Source organism: Mus caroli, chromosome 5 (genome assembly GCF_900094665.2).
Source record: "Mus caroli chromosome 5, CAROLI_EIJ_v1.1, whole genome shotgun sequence".
NCBI lineage: Eukaryota > Metazoa > Chordata > Mammalia > Rodentia > Muridae > Mus > Mus caroli.
Genome location: NC_034574.1, coordinates 142,891,686 through 142,898,185, shown reverse-complemented (window position 1 = coordinate 142,898,185; position 6,500 = coordinate 142,891,686).

Genomic DNA, 6,500 nt, shown 5'->3' with positions numbered 1-6,500 from the left:
AGAGGCAGAGGCAGAGGCAGAGGCAGAGGCAGAGGCAGAGGCAGAGGCAGAGGCAGAGGCAGAGGCAGAGGCAGGGCATTACAGGTTTAAGGCCAGCTGGTATGCATAGTAAGACCTCACCTCAAACATGTACATGTGCACCCATGTACGAATCTACACTAATCTATCAAAAATTGAGGTAAGCAACAATGCCCAGTTGGTAGAGGCTTTTATCACTGTGATAATGTGGAGAGGAAGACCCTGGGTAGTGCAAGGAATCGAGGAAAACCCCCTCCTCCTGCCTTGTCTCACAAACAGGGCTACTTGAAACTACGATATTACAAAACCCTATCACAGGTGGGCTGAGGTTTGTTATCCTAAATCTCTGGCATGTGGTTGTTACCAGAGTGGTCCGTGTCCTATTTGTCACTGTCTAGGACCTGGAATACCAACTCCACTCTCAAAATTTTTTGATTTTTCCTTCTTTGGAAATTTACATGTATTATGTCAATAACGAACCTTCTTCATTGCCCTGCTCCCAATTTCCCAGAATAGGGCCTGCCCAAAGGAGGCACTCAGGCTCTGACTATTAAGTGTTGGTCATATGGAACAATTGAAGGGAGCTGGTCATTTGTTTCTGGGTGTGATTTTTCTGATCAAACGCTCCAACGCTTGCTCTGTCAACAAATTCATTAATTCAACTAATATTCGTGGAGAGCCGATTTCATGCCAGGCTGGGCCTCTGGGGCCACAATGGTGAGCCGGGCAGGCAACTAGCCTTATTAAAGACACTGTGAGGAAGCCATGGTCTCCACCCTTGAGCTGCTTATAATAGGGTGAGGGAACAGAACAGATCGGAAGCAATTAGAAAACAATTAAGTGTTAAATTATACGCCTCTGACTAGCCCAGGGGATTCTCAGGAGGAGAAGCAGCTAATGTCACCGAAGTTTTCATGGAGGAAATGTTGGTTGTGAAGATGCCCTGGATTGGACAAGCAGAGCAAAGTGGGAGAATAGAACGTTCCTGGAGGGGAGCAGCTGCCCAGAACCACTCAAGGGAAACCAAAACTATAGATGCTGGTCACACTCCGGATCGTGAAGGCTCGGGAGGAAAGTATGAGAGATACCCTACTGACGTCGAAGAGCTTGAGTTACGCCCTGGAGATTATATTTAATTGCTTCCACAAAGACGAAGCTTCTCTCTTCCAAAACATGAACCTTTGTGACTATTTCCTTTAAATCATGGTCTTAGGAGGGAAGCTGTGGGGTTCTTCCAATTTTTGTCCATAGTAGGGAGAAGGCCTCAGGGTCACCTGGGACCATTTTCCTGCCTGTGCTGCTGGAGTAGTATTGGGTTCAGTAGCTGTGGGATGGAGTGGTCCAGGCCCTATTGTGTGCATCTAGAGCTCGCCAGTGATGCTGGGTGATATTGTCCATTCTGCTTTAAAGCTACTCTCCATCATATTCCTCGGGGTAGAGAAGGAAGAGACGAAGGTAGAATGTAGGTCTGCCATCTCAACAAATGCAACCTGGAAAATTCATAGCAGAAAGAAATCAGTCTAACAAGCTGTGTTCCTGTGACCTCCTTAATGCATTGTACAGTCAAGATCGGACTTAGGACAAGAATTAGGATCTGCCTTTACAACATAAGCAAGGCGTGGTGGATGAAAAGGAGAGGAGGGGTTTGCCGGTCTTTCACACAGCAGAGAGATGAAGCTGGCAGTGACCTGAAGCTAAATTTGACAAATGTGCTCTTTTTCCATCCTTCACTGAGTGGGTCACTCTGTGTCTCCAATTCTAGAAAGGAAAAAGTGTCTAATACCATGTAAAATGTATTGTATGCTCTTTGGGCACACGCATTGCTTGAGGAAGAATGTCATGCCAGTCACCAGGAAGAGGGAGAGAGAAGCTGTGATGGGCATGTGCCAGGCTGTGTCCCTCAGTTCTCCCTGCTTAGCAAGGGACGTTCATTTTCCGCCGAGTAAAGGAGAGATGGTCACATAAGCAGGCTCCAAAAAGCTCAATCTTGAAGAATCTGCCTCAGTACTGCCATGATGTCATTGTCACTTCAGAACATGTTTTGATGGCAGCTGTAGGAGTCCGGATTTAGTCGGTGAAAACTAGCGGGTGTTTAGGGTGAAACAGGAACGCCACAACTGATTATACTTAGAGTCCTGTTCTGTCAGTCATGATCCTGCAGGAAAAGACACAGAGAGCTGTGTGCCAATCTGACCAGCCATTCATCCTGGACCATGTCTCCCTTCCCTGTGTGCCTTGGAAGATTTGGGATGCTCTCAAGATGCTCTGTGGTGTCAAACACTCTCTTTTTGGTCCCCAGAGCTTCCTATTTTAAATCATTCTGTTTAACTAGTAGAGACCTTGAAGGTTCTTTCTAGAGGGGAGCCAAGTGATTCACACACACACACACACACACACACACACACACACACCCGAGCATGTACTGCACTGCACACATGACTGTGGCAGTGCATTATATGCAACAGTCTCTGATCACGCAAAGGTCCAGACTAGTGCGTGAGACAGACACAAAGGGGGCTGGGATGATGACATCATCAAGTATTCAATCACAAGCCAGGCTGAGCATCAGCGCACAAGGAAGAAGGTGACCAGATGCCAGGCCTCAACTGAGAATCAGAGACCATGTGATCAACACAGGGACATGCAGATACCTAACCCTGCAATGTGCTGGACAAAGGGGACAGAGCAACCATAGCCGAAGACACCCAGAGAGGTGGAAATGGGGGTCCTGACATGATAGCTTTGGAAGCCCATCTCAGGATCCAGGTCTGTATCCAAAGACACCTGAGACTTATTCAAAAGCTGTAAGGATGGACAACAGGTTTTCATACAGATGACAGAGAAGAGCTGGAAATCCAAATACAGAGGAAGGCAGGGAGAGCTGTGAGGAAGCTGTCTTAGCATGAGAGGGTGGAACATGAGACTGGGATGTGGGTGGAGGAGCTTTGGGAACTAGAGGATGGATGCAAAGAGGACATCACAAAGATGACATCACAAAGATAACATCATAAAATGACATCATAAAGATGACATCACAAAGATGACATCACAAAGATGACATCAGAAGTAAAAAATGAATGCTGGGGGTGAAGGAGGTTAAAGGCAGCTGTAGGTGTGGCATTAGGCTGTTACGCTTTTTTGGCTTGAGTTGATGAAGTGAGGACCTTTCATCAGAAGCAGACCAGGGGACAGGAGCTGGGCAGTGAGATACTCAAGTGGTGATGGAAAGCAGGCTTTGGGTGGCACGCAGAGGGGAGCACAGACAAGGAATCCATTGTCACGGGGTTACCCATATGGACCAACAAGCCCAAGGAGCAAACAAATCAAGCCTTGGGCTTCTGGAATGTGGGATTTACAGAAGTCACAGCACTCTAGTCAAGCTCCCAGTGATATATCCAACCCTATGTATTGTTCCATGTAAGCCATCTGCACTGTACCCACTCAGGTTGGGACTATTGTCCTACAGATGGAGCATGCGAGGGCACAAGCGGCTCCAACGTTCTGAAAGCCATTTATCACAGGTTCAATCTAATACGTTTTCATGTGTCTGGGTGTTCACCCCCCTTTCCTGAACGTCTGAGAGAGAGGCCATGCTGACCCGGTATGGTGGGAGGCAAGCTTGGTTTCTGATGTAAGATGAAATGGCCCCAGAGACGTTATTTTTATGTCTCTCTTGCACAAATCAAAGACATTTGCTCAAACCTCTCTTCTCATTTATCTTATTTAATTTTTCCTGACCCCTTCCAGTCAAGTCCAGGATGTGTTTGATCTTGGAGCAGAGATCTGGATTTCCATTTACCCAGCGCCCTAAGAACCTGTTGATAGAGGAGATAGTAATTATCAGCCCATTAACTTACCAGCGGATGTTTTGTTATAGCCGATAAGTGCAAATCCAGGTCCTCCAACACTCGGAATTTATTTCTTCCTCCCCCTGTCTTCCAAAAGGCAGAACCAAAATGTAACGTTTTTACCGTTAAATCATCTTTCTATATTTACGTGTCTGCATATTTCTAGGTAGCATTCGCAACCCTGACCCAGCGGGACTAGCATCCCATCAGGAGACGTTTAAAGGTAGACATGTTTTGCCTGCTGTGATGCTTTGTATATGCTTGGCCCAGGGAGTGGCACTATTTGGAGGTGTGGCCTTATTGGAATAGGTGTGTCACTCAGGGCGTGTGCTTTAAGACCCTCATCCTAGCTGCCTGGAGGACAGTACTCTGCTTACATCCTTCAGATGAAGATGTAGATCTCTCAGCTCCTCCTGCACCATGCCTGCCTGGATACTGCCATGCTCCTGCCTTGATGATAATGGACTGAACCTCTGGACCTGTAAGCCAGCCCCAATTAAATGTTGTGCTTATGAGGATTGCTTTAGTCATGGTGTCTGCTCACAGCAGTAAAACCCTAACTTAGATGCCTGCTGTCTGGAGTGTTCTGGTGGAAGGGACCCAGTGTGGTAAGGACTCACAGTTCTAAAAGGAGGCACCCCACAGACCATACTTGAAAAATGTGTTTTCTGCAGTTTTGATTATAATCAAGGGAGCCTGATGCTCTCCTGAAACTCTTTTGAGAGAGTGAGCTATTTTGTTCTAGGTGCTTGGAAGTGCTTTTACCTGGAGTCTTCTTTTCCAATGACTGTCTACTTTGGGACAGTAAAACCAGGCTGGGAAGCTTGGTGGGTAGAGCAGGTTGAGACCCTGAGATGCTGTGGGCACACACCTGAGACTTAAGCTAACCCCTGCTTCCTGATAGATTCCTGGCATGGAACACATGCCACACTCCCCACATAAGGAAACATGACCTGTGGTCATGTAGGCCCAGAACAGAGTTCTCTATGCTAATGAGGTACCTAGAGGCCCTTAGGCCATAGCCAAGAATCTCCCCTTCCCAGGCATTCCTCCCTGCAAAAGGTATTTAATCTCAGGTTAGACCCTGAGAAGTAGTGTGTATCCATTTTCCACGATGAACAAACAATATAAACATGGACAGTCACTTTCATCTAGCCATGGGGGACATGGAAAAGGTCTTCACTTACAGAGCTGCAGCTAAATCAACTGTAGAAGGCTCCCCCCACCTCAGAAGAGTCAGATGAAGAGTGGATCCCCCCACTTCAAATGACTTGATTAGGGAGAAAAAAATCCCTTGCAGATGTACTCAGCTGTTTGGGATTTAGTGAATTCCAGATATAGCTAGGTTGACCACCAGGAAGGGCCATCACAATGATGTTACCTAGCTAGCATGTAAAGATGACACGGATCCCCCACAGCAGAGGCGTATTGGATGCATTTCTATGTATTCAACTGGTCCTGTCTATAGATATTTTTTCGTGCTGAAACAGCAGAATTGAATCTCGGAGACAGAAGCTGTGAGGCTTGAGAAACCTCTGGCTCCCTAAAGAGGAAGTTCACCAACTCTTCTAGCCCTCTCTCTTACTCAGTATAACTGTTCTTTGATTCACACTAGCCCTAATAAAACCACCTTAAATTGACCATATTGTCAAGTTGAAAAGGTGCTGAATCCATCTACCCACCCCACAGCCCAGGTCTGTCCTGCAGGACCTTGGTGTGTCTCCTGTGGTCAGTAGGTAAACCGGGACCCACAGGTGCCATCGCAGTCCCCTGTTACAGGATTAAACAGCGCAGCAATGGCCCGGGAGGTGGGAGGGGAGATCTGAGTTCAGATTTCCAAATATGGCTTCTACTGGAGTATTTTGTTTTTATAGCATCCTAAAGGCAAAAATAAATAAGTAAATAAGCTAGAATTTGAGCTACAGGTAAGTTAGGGAGTGTCTGACATTTTCTATAATAAAAAGAGTTTTACAAAAAAAAAAAACCTATTATTTCTCAAAATTGCCAAAATAAAAAAAATACATGCAGCCTCCCATCAAAGATATTTTCCTATGTATAAGACAAAAATATTATGTCTCAATGCAGCCTGCCTTAAAGCAGTTCTTTCTTTACTTCAGCCATTCGGGCCGCCCACAGTCATCCTCCTGATTCCTCCACAATCTGACTCAGAAGGCATCTATCACACTGCGGAATAATATTTCCCACTAAATCAATCTTGACCTTAAGTCCAAGGTTGAAATTGCCACATTAGCACATATATGGCTTGCCAGCCCTGGCGGGATCCTCACATTAAATTCCTACCTCAAGACATTCTTTGATTATCTGCGAGTCTGCTCATATTCAAGCAGCTGAAGTGTATATTAAAGCTACAGACATCTTGTGTGGCCCCTGGCAGCCACACTTCCAAGACGGAGAGACTGAAGTGAAAGTGCTTAGACCCAAGATTCGGAATTCTTCCTCTGTAGGATGCTGGCCAGCTCCGGTTCACCCAAGCACTGCTGTCAGCACTGGGCCAGCGGGTATCAACCTTCCTAATGCTGAGACCCTTTAACACAGTTCTTCATGACGCAAGCTTCCAGCTTGGATTCTTGGGAACCCAGGATGGAAAATTCTAGAATAAAGACAAGGTTTAAT